General features: G+C 40.2%; 1 non-coding gene across 1 annotated transcript; it reads right to left on the bottom strand.

Annotated features, from left to right (window-relative positions):
* Positions 1–9,477: 9,477 nt before the first annotated feature.
* On the bottom strand, positions 9,478–9,549 carry trnap-agg (transfer RNA proline (anticodon AGG)). The gene has a single exon. It is a non-coding gene; the product is annotated as a tRNA-Pro (tRNA).
* Between the last annotated feature and the right edge of the window lie 5,699 nt (positions 9,550–15,248).

Genomic DNA, 15,248 nt, shown 5'->3' with positions numbered 1-15,248 from the left:
AGGGTTTGCAACTTTGGACGTCATACGAGCGCCGCGGGCCACAGATAGCAAAACGATACCCTCGGAAGGTACGTTCGGTCATCAAATAGAAACATCCTACAACTTTCAGTTCAGCTCACTCAATGTCAGTGTTGCTTCCATCTTTTTTATTTCAAAGTTCTCTTATTCTAAAGTGGAGATTAGTTGCCAAAAGTATGTGTAAATGAATCTGTAACACTACAAATCCCTAGCCTGACTACGTCATACTCACGATTCTAGTCAGAATGTGAGTCTGATACCGCTGGATAGAGTTTTGAGTATTAGAGCTGTAACAAAATCCGGGTTATCCGGTTTTCAACCCGGATAAATACGTCACCCGGGCAGACCGGATGGTGGCATGCATTTGATCCGCGAAGATGGCGTCTGTGGAGCAAGGCGTGTTCGGTTGAGCTCGTCAAGGGAAGTGGCTATAACAATAATTTATGTTAATTGTGATGCCATTTTTGTTTTGTTTTACTCAGTTTTGAAAAATAAAATAAAAAATAACTGGATTTTATGGGAAAGAAAGTCAAAAATAAACAAAGACCGAAGATACCGAAGATGGCAACGGGCGAGGCTAACCTAGCTGGAGGGTCTGAGATGATTTGGTTCGACTCCAATCCAACAATGATAGAAAACGTTTCACTAATCCCCTTACCGGATACCCCAGAGAAGCCTTCGTTCAAAAAACCTAAAAGAGAAGAATCGCACAGTAGTGTTAACGAGGTTATTTTAGCTGCGATTAGCAAGTTGTCCCTCAAGCATGATGCTACTTTTCAGAAGGTGTCAGTGATTGAAAAAACAACTCAAGCTACTTCAAAAGAACTGGACAATTTATCCACTACGGTCAAGCAACTCGTTCGTGAGGTTGGTGAAAACAAGAAGGAACTTTCTCATCTGCAGAATGAAGTGCATGCGCTGCAAAAAACAACGCTGCTTTGAAAAAAGCCTTGATCGAATCACAGCGCTACAACTGGAGATCCTTCTTGAAACTCCATGGTCTAAAAGAACAAGCAGGAGAAGATATAAGAGGAAGTGTCATCGAGGTGCTGCAACAAGTGGCGACTGATCTTTCTGCCGATCTCCTTGACGCTGGTGTGGATGTGGTACACCGCCTCGGGCCGCCACCAACTGATGCAAAGTGCCGTTCGGTTATCATCCGCTTTTCATTCAGAAGGGTAAGAGACGCTATCTGGCAAGCATCGAAAAAATGCAAGTTTCTCATTGATAACAAACTGTCAATCACGGAGCCTGTACCACCAGAGGACAGAGCGGCACGAGCGAAGTTGTGGCCTTTAGTCCAGAAGGCACGAAGTCAAGGGAAAAGGGCGTCTTACAAAGACTCCCATGCTCTCATCGATGGAAAAAAATATGACTATACAGAGGTCAAGTGAGTTGAATTAAGGTTCAAGGCTCATAGCTCTCCACAGAAATTTTAAACATGCCGAGCCTACCTTCCTTTTATTTGCCTTCAAAGAAGCTTAGACCTAATCTTGTTCTTAATTTAATCCTGGATTTTTAAGTTTTAAGGTCCTCTAATTGATAGGACAACTTTCCCAATCTTAGCAACATTTGAATTCATATTTGGTGATATTAACCTATACCAAAGTTTCTTTTCATTTTTTTCCCCAGTAAACTCTCAGTAAAAGTCAGTCATTTTTCATTCAGTGAGGCAAAAATGTAGAAGCTTTCAATATGCTTAATATTTGGTGATGTTTATTTTGCATCAGACTATGTTAAAGTTGTTATCCACCTCCCTTTGTAGGTGAGTTTTTGCAAGTTCTTGCAAATCAGTGTTTATTTTAGTTTTTTCTTTTTTTATTCATTGTTGAATCTTTGTGTTTTGTGTCTTTAAATGTTAGAGGAATACGAGAAAGTGTGAAAAGAAAGGCTTTATTTTTATTTTGCAAAAGAAGTGAGGCAGATTTTGTATTGCTACAAGAGACACATTCACTTGAAGAAGATGGGAAATTTTGGAAATTACAGTGGGGTAGCAGAATATACTATTCTCATGGTAGCAATCATTCTGCAGGTGTTGCAATACTCACTCACAGATTTAAAGGAGAGGTTTTGGAAATGATACATTCTTTAGAAGGTAGATGGGTCTTAATTGTTGCCAAGCATGATAACACTACCTTTATTATAGGTAATATCTATGGGTATAATTCTAGTCAACTCAACAAAATCCTTTTTGCTGAGATCTCCAGTAAAACCAAACTACTCAGTGACAAATATAAAGGTTCAATATTAATTCTAGGAGGGGATTTCAATGAATGTATGGATGCTACAATTGATAGATTTCCACCAAAGTTGAATCAAAATTCAATTTTAAACAACTTAATTTTGTCTTTAACTTCTGACCTGTCCTTAACTGATACTTGGCGTTTCTTTAACCCAGACTTAGTTGATTTCACCTGGTCTAACAATAATATGACATTGAAATCAAGAATTGATCTTTTTTTAGTCTCACAGTCTGCTTTGTCTCTAGTTATAAATATCACCCACTCTGCTGCACCTTTAACAGACCACAAATTCATAACTCTCAAGATTGGTGACCAACATAACAAACCAGCAATAAGGGGATACTGGAAATTTAATAATTCCCTTTTAAATGATGAGGAATTCAATGACTGTATTAAAGAAGTTATCAAAGAGCTATTTGCTGAATGTAGTGATGGATACAAACAAACATGGGAGTTTTTTAAATATAAAGCTAGACTTATTGCCTCTAAAAGATGTAAACTGATTAAGGCTAGAAGGAATCAGTTAGAAACTGAGCTATTGCAACGCTTAAATGGGTTAACCAATGAAAATAATACAGAAGAAGAAAAATTAGAAATAAAAAAAATCAGTTTGCAATTGGATGATCTTTATTTGAATTTGGCAAGAGGTGCCTATGTGCGCTCCAGAGCCAAATGGCTGGAAGAGGGGGAGAAAAACTCCACTTATTTTTTTGCTTTGGAGAAAAGGAATGGTCAAAGGAAAATGTTGAATTCTCTCAATATTAATGGGAAAATCTGTAATGATGCTACTCTAATTTCAAAACATATTCATAATTTCTATAAAGAATTATACACATCCAAATTTAATAGCTGTACAGCGGAAGTGTTCATTAAAAATATAGAGAAATACATCCCAACCGTAGATGATTCTTATGTGTCGCTCTGTGACTCTGACATAACTAAAGCTGAAATAAAGAATGCTCTCTTTTCAATGAAGAAAGGCAAAGCCCCAGGTATAGATGGGTTATCTATAGAATTCTACGTTCATTTCTGGGAACACATTGAGAACCCATTATTTTGTATGTTTAAAAAATGCATTGAGCAGAGGCATATGACTTCAACTATGAAGCAAGGAGTAATTTCTCTAATCCCCAAACCAGGGAAAGATGCACATTCTGTTGAAAATTGGCGCCCGATATCATTGTTAACAATTGACTACAAAATTTTAGCATTTGTCTATGCAAAAAGATTTAAAATTGCGCTTGATGATATCATATCAGAGACACAATCAGGGTTTATTAAAAATCGCCATATTACAAACAACATAAGATTGGTACTTGATCTTTTAGATTATTCAGATGAGGTACACTCTGAAGCTCTCTTGCTACTGCTAGACTTTTACAAAGCCTTTGACTCTATTGAACATCAGTTTATTTTTCAATCTCTCAAGCTATTTGGATTTGGTCAACCCTTCATTAATGTAATTCAGACACTTTATAATGACATAAACAGCTCTGTAATAGTTAACCATAACACTACCCAAAGATTTAATGTTGAGCGTGGAATAAGGCAAGGGTGTCCTCTTTCTCCCCTTTTATTTATATTAGTGACAGAGCTTCTTGCTTTAAGTATACTTAATGATCCTGATTTAAAGGGCCTAACAATTTTTGAGAGGGAAATCAAAATATCGCAACTGGCAGATGACACGATTTTGTTTTTACAAGATGAAGTACAACTTCCTCATGCGCTGGCTCTTGTAGAGCAATTTTCTAATGCATCAGGTCTCAAATTGAACACTTCAAAATGTGAAATATTACCCCTAAAGGAATGCAATGACTCAGTATTGGATAACATCCCAGTAAAACAAACAGTTAAATATTTAGGAATACAATTAACTAAGGATCCCAAGATTAGAGAGGAACTGAATTTTGCAGGGAAAATAATTAAAGCCAAGAACATCTTTAATTCTTGGTTACAACGAGATCTAAGAATATATGGAAGAACTTTGCTATCTAAAGCAGATGGTCTTTCTCATTTTGTTTATCCCTCTCTCTCCCTATTTCTGAAGGATCAAACAATAAAACAGATCAACAAAATATTTCTGGATTTCATATGGAAAAGTAAACCTCATAAATTAAAGAAGGAAGTGCTGACAGATTGTAAAGCTAATGGAAGTCTAGACTTTTTAGACTTCTCTAACACAATTGATTCCTTCAGGACTGGGTGGATTCGAAGATGCCTTTTACAACCTAACTCACTGTGGTTTTTTATCCCTAATCACATATTCAACAAATTAGGTGGTCTTTCCTTTATTCTTAAGTGCAACTTTGTCCAATCTAAATTGCCTATTAAACTTTCTAATTTCCATAGGCAATGCCTACTTGCTTGGAGAATGTGCTTTGTTCATAACTTCTCCCCCCATAAAGTGTTTATCTGGAACAATTCTGACATCACTGTAAGAAACAAAACTTTATTTTACCCTAAGTGGTTTGAACATGGTATATGTAATATTTTTTCATTGTTTGAAAATTCTGGCACTTTGTTGACATATGAGCAGTTTTTGTCACAGTACTACTTTCCTGTACCCTTCCGTCAATTTAACACAATAATCAAAGCAATCCCTCATGGATTAGCTCTTCTAATTAAAAGTCACTTATCATATAATTTACCTACTCCTTCTCCCTATTCAGAAATAATATTGAATGGCATTAATATATTTGATAAAAAATGTTCCAATAAACATGTGCGTCAGTCTCTTCAGCAAAGAAACAGAATTACTCCTAGAGGGACATTTTTTTGGAATTCTTTAGTTCAAGGTATCATTTGGAAGAAGGCTTGGTTGCTACCTCATAAATAGTGTATAACGAATACAATAAAAGAAACTCATTTTAAAATTCTCCACAAAATTTACCCTACAAATGTATATATTTCCAAACACACAGACTTAAGTTTTAATTGTTCTTTTTGTGATGAAGAAGGTGAAACTCTTGTACATTTATTTTTTCACTGTAACTTAGTGAAACAATTTCTAGCAAACCTTAGTTCTTATCTTTTTGCACAGCATGGCCATTATGTTTTCTCTCTTAAAGATATTTTCTTTTACTATGAAAACTCAAAAGATCCATCGTTTGAATTTTTAGTTACCTTTTATATTTTGCAAGCTAAGTTTTTTATTCATAAACAAAAATGGCAGAAAAATCAGCCTTTCTTTAATGTTTTTATGTTAGAATTGTCCACTCTTTTCAAGTCTCTTAAGTTTGTCAATAATAAGAAAAATGAAAGACTTTTGAATGTTCTTTAATGTATTCCTCGTGTTTTGTTTATTGTTTGTTTTTTTCTTTTAGTTGATTTAATGTAGCCTAATCTAATCTAAATTGTCCTTTACATTGTTTAAAAGAAAAAAGAATTATTTATCATTTATTTATTTTTGTTGATACATAGATACAGAAATATCGAAGCACATGTCTGCTGTTCAATGTATAATTGTTTGTATGTACCACCTTTTTCAATAAAAAAAATGCATTTGATCCGCCTTAAAAAAAAAAAAAAAAAAAAAAGATCCGCCCAAGTCGAGCCAGACGGCATTTCATTATGTCAAGAAATGGCAGTTACAGCGCTCTTGCACCTTACTCGTGAGAGAAATTATGAAACCGTAATATATATCCCTCTTTAGTTGTCTACTAGGCTACAGTCATTCTCTAGCATGGTGTTCAGTCACGAACACACAGTCACACACTGAGTGAAACGAAACCTAAAGGCGGTAGCATGGTTGCCGCGTCTGTCACGGCGGTGTCGCACCGTGACGTCAAAATGACGTTTCAGGCATGGCGCTTCCCTTGAAAAGACGGCGCAGCGCGTTGTCGTGCACCAGTCGATTTTTGTAACTTGGCGGCGCCGAGCACAACGAACCGGATGGACCGATGTGAGACCAGGCTCAGTGAGGAGGTGCGTTTGTACAGACAGCTGTACGAAACTGCAGTGAAACAGCACAGGGAGCACGTAAACTCCCCAAACTGGTGCACAGAGATTGGCAGAACTTTGGGGAAAGAGGGAGAGTTCTGTAAGAATGTGTGGAAGAAGCTACGGGACAGATACCTGAAGGCAAAGAAGAGGGCAGAGACTCTGTTGATGCCGGGGGCTTCAAACCTTCACCTCTTTTAACTGAATTAAAAAATTAAAATGATCCGAAAACTGCAGCAGTATCATTAATTACAGTATTCTTGCTTTTGACAGCGGCATTGTTTTCTTCTCCACTTTCGTGGTTGTAGAGTAGAGGTAACCTTCACGTAGCAGCGCCACCTCTGTGACGGAGAAAATTGCAACTACTGGCGCACAACGACTTGCGCCACTATATAGGGTCCTATGGCGGGCACGAACTCGTGACGTCATCAACACCGCTCGCGCGAGCAGACGCGGCAACCATGCAAAAGCCTTAACTCCTGCCCCGTTTGTCACGAGCCCGTTTGTCGGTTAAGTGAGCCATGCCCCCTACTGATCCGTCCTGACTTGCGATCCGTCCGTTACTTACAGTGAGGGACGAATCCCCGCTGACTCGTACCACCTGTTAGGTTTCGTTTCATTTGACCAACTCGGCTGAGTCTGGCGAATCATGCTGGCTCTGGGTGACTCACGGCCCGACAGTGAAAATCCTTGCTGCCACGACTGGGCGCTCGCTCGTCAAGTCATGCGACAGAATCGAAACTTAAAAAGCTTCGAGTTGGCATGGATTCGCTACTTGCCTGTCTGACCGCTGAGTCACCCAGAGCCAGCGATTCAGCGGTCAGACGAGCAAGTAGCGGATCCATGCCAACTCAGAGCTTTTTAAAGGGACACTATGTAATTTCTTCCCCCATCTAGTGGTGCAATTTTATTTTGCAAAGTCGAATGAATTTGCTCTCTAGCGCCTCACGTTTTCAAATGTGCGCTGCAACTTCTTGAACTACGGCAAGCGGAATGTGTCAAGATTTAAGAAGCTATAGCTTCAGACTCAAGGTCCATACAAACAAAAAGAAATCAAGACACACAGTACAAAGGATTACATAACACACATACAACAACACTATGAATACAGATGACAGATAACATGTCAGATAACATAACATCTCCTTTGGTGTGCAAGCAATGCAATTAGTCATGTTCCGGGAGTTACCGGAAGTGACGTCGACGCAGCGTTAGCATTAGCCTGCGTTAGCAATAGAAGCATTAGCAGCGGTAAATAAACTCCCGGTAAACTTACAAACTTTCTAATGCCTCGTTTTGTGAGTTAAGAGCCTATGTGTACTACGGCAGAAGTTTGGTAACAATCAATGCATTATTAGTGGGATCATTTACGAGATAAAAACTATTTAGCATTTTTTATTTTTTTTTTTTAAACTTTATTAGTAAATCAACAAAATAACAGTTTACAAATGTGAGCATAACGCCAAAAAGAAGATATCCAGGGGGAGCATAGGAATAATAATAAAAAGAAGAAGATGATGCACTTACAAAAAGAAAGCTAATGAACACAAAGACATATGTGCCAAGGAATAAAATCTATTTAGCATTAGCGGCTGTAAGCCATTTGGCGGAAATGACGTCACAATGACGTCATTTCTGCTTGTAGGCCTGGTGGGGAAATCGCGATTCGAAGTGCTTTATGTCCCTCTCGGCACTTCGTCATTTTTCATAGACCGGAAGGACATGGCAGCCTCCATAGAGCTTACCTGCTCTATGTAGATACAGACAAGTTATTCTTCACTCAGGAGGATAAGTGAGATTTTTGACAGAGATCATTTTACACCAATGAGGACTAACTTATGAATGAATATGTTGATTTGAGCTAATAAATGACTTAATTTATTACATAGTGTCCCTTTAAGTTTCGATTCTGTCTCGTGACTTGACGAGCGAGCGCCCAGTCGGCAGCAAGGATTGTTGTCAACCCATCTGACTGCTGAAGCCTCTGTACCTCGCTACAGGCTCGGTTAGCGTGGCTTCATGCATCTTGTACAGTCGTTGAAAAATAATCATTTAGTGATATAGGGAGGGCAAGATCATTCCATGTTGTTTACTTTTAGGTCTAAACTCAGCATTGCCTCACCTAATGCTACCACATTTGTCGCTGTGTAAATGCACACACTAGCTGTTGTGTCTGGCTTTCAGATAAAATGGCATTGAATTATTACTTGACAAAAATAAATGAATGAACTTGTAGCCGTAGGCTGCTCTTTGATTTATCAAAATTAATTGATAAATGGGACAAAAAAAAGGCGAGGCGCACAGCCACTAAACGGCAGAAGGGTTTTTTTTTTTTGTTGTGACTCAAGTGATTCAAGTGATCCGTATAACTCGAATACCTTCCTCGAAATGATCTAATCAGCCCAGATTTCCCAAAAGATTCGAGTTACCCATCTGTATTGAGTATGGGGTGTGTTTCAACCGAACCAGGAGTAAAAATGCCTCTTCGCTCAATTGGATAGACCTACAACCAATCAGAGCAATGTAGTATATGACGTAGATTAAGCAACACACACTTGTTGTAAGAAGGACGGCAAAAACATATTTTCTATCGATAAAAGCCTTTATTGCGTTCCTCTGTTCGTCTTTCAAAGAATGCAATGTGGAGATCCTGTAGAACAGACTCGATGGCAGAATCTACACACCCTAGCTCTCCAGCGGCAGCCATGTTTGTTTCAAACTAATTCAAACCAAGCGCTCTTTAGTGACAAAGTCGATAATGTCCCTGTTGATCATCTGTCCATCATCATATAAAGCCCGCCCTGGCAATCTGATTGGGTCGACTGTTGCGATGTCGAGCATAGAGATTTCCCCAACTGAGGAGAGCCAGACTGAACTTCCCGACCAAAATTTTTATGGGCGGGCTAAATTCGGTTGGCACCCAGGCTAACAAATCCCAGCTGTGAGTGTAAACTTGTGGAGGGTCAACATAAACTCCAAGTAAAAGCCGGGATACCGGTTTGTCTAGCTAAAAATTGCAGAAGAGTTGTTCACTTAACTGTTAGTGGCTTTAATGTTGAGGATGTTCAGTCTATGTCTTCAATAACTTCACTCATGTTGAGTGAAGGGAGAGCCAACTGCCACAGCTCCAAACAATATAATAAGACAGGACATTTTTGCAGTTGTTATCAGCACTCTTAATTAACAATTTGGGTGAGCAAAGAGAGACGCATTTGAGATCAAGGAAGGTACCCAAAGTTAACCAACAAGCTTTCCGTATAGGTTTCTTAAAGTAGGTGGGCTCGTCCGGGATTTGAACCCAGGACCTCTCGCACCCTAAGCGAGAATAATACCTCTAGACCAACGAGCCAAAAGGTGGGCTTTTTGCGTTTCGTGAGAGCGCGTGGACAGCTGAGGTAGCCATGGAATCCTGGGAATTTGTGATTGCTTTCTTTCTTCTTTGACTTTTCCAGAGCAATGAGCCTATATTGTTTGGAGTTGGCTCACCCTTCACTCAACATGAGTGAAGTTATTAGACACATACACTGAACAGCCCACAAAAACTCCTGAGACCACCCACCATCCAGCACATTAAAAAGTAACGCATTCTAGATCTATTCCAGCGTCATGTTTAATAAGCTGCCCTTTTTTTGATGAATACATACAGAGTTTATAAATGATATCCTTTAATTTCATGTTTCCATATCATTATGATCTGATTTGAAATTATGTATTTAGTCATGAATTAATTACGCTACTGTACTGTTTGTAAGAAAGAACAGTGAAAATGATCTGAACAACAGAAAAAGGGGAAAAGTGCAACTGCAGTTGTTAGTCCTGATAGACTATCAAAACAAACACAGACTTCGGCCAACGGGCCCTATAACTAAGCAGAAACCTGTAGTCTGAGGGGCTCCTCATTCCTCCTCATCGAGCCTCTCACTACCACCTTTCCATCAACGACATTTGACACTGAGCATATACAGAATCTTATTTTCAGGAGTTGCTAAAAAAACCAACCAAATAACTAGCTTAACCTTTCCTTGGATAACCTAATACTAAAATGCTAACGCTGCACACGGAGACTTCAAAGCCACCATGGCAAATTATACTCATAATATTATAGTCTACACATAACAAATATTTTACACACATTTCACACACAGACAATATTTCAGATGATTTCTATGGATCGTATATGGTTTGCTTATCATTACAAAACATGAATGTGCAAGGCTATTGAGTAGCCTACTGATAAAACTAAAACGTTAGACAATTTACCTTGATAACTGTGTATATACTCCACAAAGAACTTGTACCCTTTCCTCAGTCTGGACTGTGGTGTTGGTGAGTGTGACTCCACAATCCTGTGTATATCCTCAAAAGTTATCCTTGGAAGAACAACCAGCGAAGTTGCGAAGAAACGCTGCATTTTTGTTTGTGTAGAAGTAGCGCTAAATGAGTTAGCGCTACTTCTGCACAAGCGGTTTACCCGGGGTCCGTTTCACAAAGCAGGTTCAACATACTCTGAGTCTAATCCTGAACTCTGAGTTGTTCTTCTCTGAGATAGAAAACTCTGAGTTGTCGGTTCCAGAAACGCTGATTTGAGTGAGTTTAATCAACTCTGAGTAGGTTCACCTTGAGTTTTGCGTGTGCGCCACAACTTTAAAAAGCCAGCATCAATGGAGCCCCGATTCGACGAGTCACCATGGCAACGGGGAAGAGGAGGGGCTACGTTTTTCACCAACCTCGAATTGGAAATCTTAATGCGCTCATACGGCGAGTTTCAATACGTTTTTAGAAATAAGTGCAACACCGCTGCAGCAGTAAAAGTGTAATTTTTAAATGCAGTCCTTTAGATTCACAATTATATTACAGGGGAAACTGCTTGAATGGTAGCCCATTCATTATTTCATTTAGATGCAATCCCGTGGGGGAGAAGCGTACTGTACATCAGTTTAAGATGAAATATAAAAACATTGTTCAAACAGGTGAGACCTCGGCATGGAGGTACCTCATTCTGATCATGTTTTATACTGTAAAGTAAATAGGCAATGCAAGGCAAGGCATCTATTTATATAGCGCATTTCATACTACAGGCAACTCAATGTGCTATATTTAAATATTAAGTGGCTATTTGACTGTGCAGTTATTTTATTCCCAACATAATGCTGTTTTCACACACATAAACTATGTCTTCTCATCTATATCATGTTCTGTTAAATAATTAAGCTTATTTAAACTAACACAGACTTCTATTCAGCCAACAGAAAGAAGGCAGATTCCCGTGAAACGGGTGGTGCCCAGCACCACCACCTCTAACGAAAGGCCAGTGGCTGAGGGAATCCACCCCCAAGACACGAGTGTCTTTATAAAATATAATAGGCCTATATATGTCTTTTTTAAGCCTATTCATACAAATATATATTTGTCTTGTTTTTCTTTTGTCCCAACAAAATTCTGATGGTGCCGCTCAAAAAGATAATTGTCTGGAAATGCAAAAATCTATGCGGTCTGATAACCATCTCCTGAGGAATATTTATTTCTCTGTGCAGTAATGCTGCTCCTTCATCCACGGGATCGTTGTCAAAAGGACATGTTCGTGAAAAAAGTAATCTCCTACTGTGCCTAATGGACTTCTAGAAGTAGAAGAACTCGCTCTGCTGACTGAATGAATGAGGAAATCAAATGGCGTGTGTGGCTGAAAGAAGGGGGAGACAGAAAGAAACTCGAGGTTTCTTGAGTAAAAGTTTCCCTCATTACAGGGTTAATCAACTCAGTTTTCACTAAACCTGCTTCGTGAAACGGACTTCTGGTGTGACGTCATTGGAATGCACCGACTCCGCTGTCATTTTACAACTTCATGTTTCTACAGTGGCTCACAGTCGGCAAATCAAACGACTAAATACCAAATTGGGGTTCTCACATGTTCGTGCGCGCCTATCACATGATTTAGACTCGACGATTTCGGTTGAGTATGTGGGGATTTTTTTTCGGTCGCATCAGAGCACATTTTTAAAAGTCGTGGGGACAAAATTCAAATCATAAATAGTGGTGGGGACATGTCCCCACCGTACCCCCCGTAATCGACGCCTATGGCTCCTGGCCTTGTCCAAGGTGCTCTTCAGGCAGACCCAAGATTCAGCAGCTCTGGCTCCGTTGTGCCGGTGCAAATGGCTGTGCAAGCTTCTGGTGTCCCACAGGCTGTTCAGACGGGTCCAGCATTGAGCAGCTTGAGCTCTGGCCTGCCTGCAACAGGATACTCTACTGACACTTATGTGCCTGTTGGCGTAGGATCTGACGCTGGCGCTCTGCAACCTGGAGCTGCCCAACCTGGACCACAAGGTAAATCTTCTGCTTGGAGTGCAGATGGCCCAAAATATGTTTGGAGTGGAGCTTTTAACTTTACGTCCTAGGAAACTGCGATGTCAAGACTCTGTGCTATCAGAACTTCTGCTGTGAAAAGGACTAATTGTGAAATGTCTCCACACAGAAACCCAGTGGGCTATTGCTCCCTCAGTCTTTGAGGATGCGTCAGCCCAAGCCCTCAGCCTCACTGATGTTCTCACTGCAGCCCCTCTGTCACCACCTGGCCCTGTCCTCCAGTCAGGGGAGACCTCCAGTGTCACAAAGGAAGCTGAACTCGGGAATTACCAGCAGCAGACAGAGGAATTCGGCTACCCGGATGATAGCCAAGGGTCTGGACCGGGATCCGCAACCGTACTGGTGCCACGCTTTGGTGTGGGTGGATCTCCTAACTTTGACTACAGGCTTTTGTGTGGCTTGTACCCCTCTGGAACCTACAGCACCTTCAGCCAGCAGCATGAGAAGGGCAAAGACTATTTTCAGGATGTCCACTACTTGAAGGAGCATATTACTGACAGCCATGGTTCTGGGCAGCAGAAAAAGTTCTTCCCAAGTGCCCACTAGAGCTGAACATGCTGTGCAGAGGGTATGTTGAGAGTGGTACCTGCAAATGTCTTAATCGCAATGCTCTAACTAATCTGGTTCTGTTTCAGATTGGAAAGCTGAATCCAACGGCACAAGATTATTTTTAGTCTTTGAATAAAATCTGATGATCTCTCTTCAGAATAATTGACTAAGGGAAACGATGTCCTGTGTACATCATCTGGGTTCAAGGCAAATGGCAGGCATCACCTGTCATATTTGACTCGGACGTTTTGCTTTTGGTTTCAAATATGGCTTCTCAAAGCTCTGCATCTTGAGAGGAATTGCTATGGAAGTGTTAAATAGTTGCACCCTTTGCTCAACTGACTATAGCGATCAGCTACAGCATCCTTTTCAGCCATTTCTCTACACCTGTACATGGCAGCCAGAAACAACCCCTTCTATGCAGTGCATTCTTCAAATTGGTACAACTTTGTGCCACCACGTAACTCCGGGCACTGATTGCTGAGTGCACGGTAGCCAACCTGAAGGCTTGCCAAACATTGTGCTTGAAATACTTGGCTGGATACTCCTTAATGTCTTGTAAAGTGTCCTTGAGCGTTGAGAAAGGCGCTTTTTTTTTTTTTTTAATTAAATGTATTATTATAGTCCTTGCTGCAGCTGGCCCCGGTTCGAGTCCCGCATCGGACGGCCCTGTGCTGCGTGTCGTTCCCCCTCTCTCTGCCCCCTATTTCCACAGCACAGAAAAGCTTACTTTAAAGTGCTTACCTTGTATATATTTTTTATGTACAACAAAGATTCAGGTAAGTCTTTTCTTTTGATCTGAGATTTAGTTTATAAGAATTTAGCCGGAATGGCTTCATAAAGTTTAAATGGAAGATCAATTGTGTGGTGGCAGAAAGCGTTGTGTTTTCAGTTCATTGTGACACTCCACATGTTATGCCCTTCCATATCCTGGAAAATAATTTTTTAATCCTCTTGACATACTTTCTATTGGATTTGACCTCGACAAGATGCGAGGGGTCTTCTGTCTTTGAAGGATTGATTTTGTCCATGTCCTTCATGGCAAGAGATTTCTTACGGTGTCCTTCAGCTTTAGCCTTTCCTAAGCCTGCGTCTTTCCTTTGCGGGATGTTTATAGTTTTCAACTTTTGTTGCATGTTTATTACTGACAGTTGTAACCTTTCTGTCACCTTAAGTGCTCGTTTCAAGTTTGTACTGGATGTTCCGTTCATACTTAGACTTTCCGTGGCTGTTACATAACACTCGACTGTTGCTTTCTCTAGCTGGGACTCCATGATTGTGTGTGCTCGGCTTACATTGAAGCCGTGAGCAAGGTGTTTTATTGTTATAAAGTGATGACCAAGCGCTTCGCTTGGCGTGATCCTTTTCCTTGGATTTATATGCAGCATCTACTTGAGGAGGCTAATGAAAGCGTGTCCTTGTCCTCGGTGAGATCTTCAACTCCAAAGTGCAGTTTTGGCAGCTCATCTAGAGTCCTTATCTTATTACAAAGGCCCAGATGTGCTTTTCCCCCCCGTTGTTTTAACATATTCCGCTGGTGTATTCAGCCTCCAAGAGTTCTGGGTAAGAGTAAAAAAGAGTTCTTTGTCCAATGCTTCATTCAGAAAATCCTTGAGGCATCCCTAGCCACTGCACAATAGCTCTAATGGAACCATATGTGTTCCCAGGAAACAAGTTTTGGCCAATGAACAAGAAGGCCAAAACGCAGCCAACAGACCACAAGTCAATACCTTCGTCCATTGGGAGGCCCAGGATGACTTCTGGGGCCCTGTAACCAAGAGCATGAATGTTAGTTCCCATAACAAGTTTTTATGTATTCCTTGCCAAACCAAAATCAATCAGCTTCACATCTAATGGTTGTGACTGATGGTTGACCAGCATTACATTGTCTGGCTTTATACCTCCGTGAACCATTTGAATTCTTTTCAGTTCCTTTAAGGCCGCCAGCATCTGCTGAGCAATAACGCTTATCTCAGACACATTCAGTGGCATGAAATCCCTTCCGTAGAGTAGGTCCAATAAGCTTTTGTCAAGCTTTTCAAAAACTAAGCAAACGTGACCATGTATTTGAAATGTTCATGAAAGGTAACCAAGTTGTTCTTTTCAAGATCAAGCTCTCTGACTTTCTTTTTTTTT

The sequence above is a fragment of the Odontesthes bonariensis genome, chromosome 2, assembly GCF_027942865.1.
Source record: "Odontesthes bonariensis isolate fOdoBon6 chromosome 2, fOdoBon6.hap1, whole genome shotgun sequence".
NCBI lineage: Eukaryota > Metazoa > Chordata > Actinopteri > Atheriniformes > Atherinopsidae > Odontesthes > Odontesthes bonariensis.
This window is presented reverse-complemented; position numbering and strand designations above follow the sequence as displayed.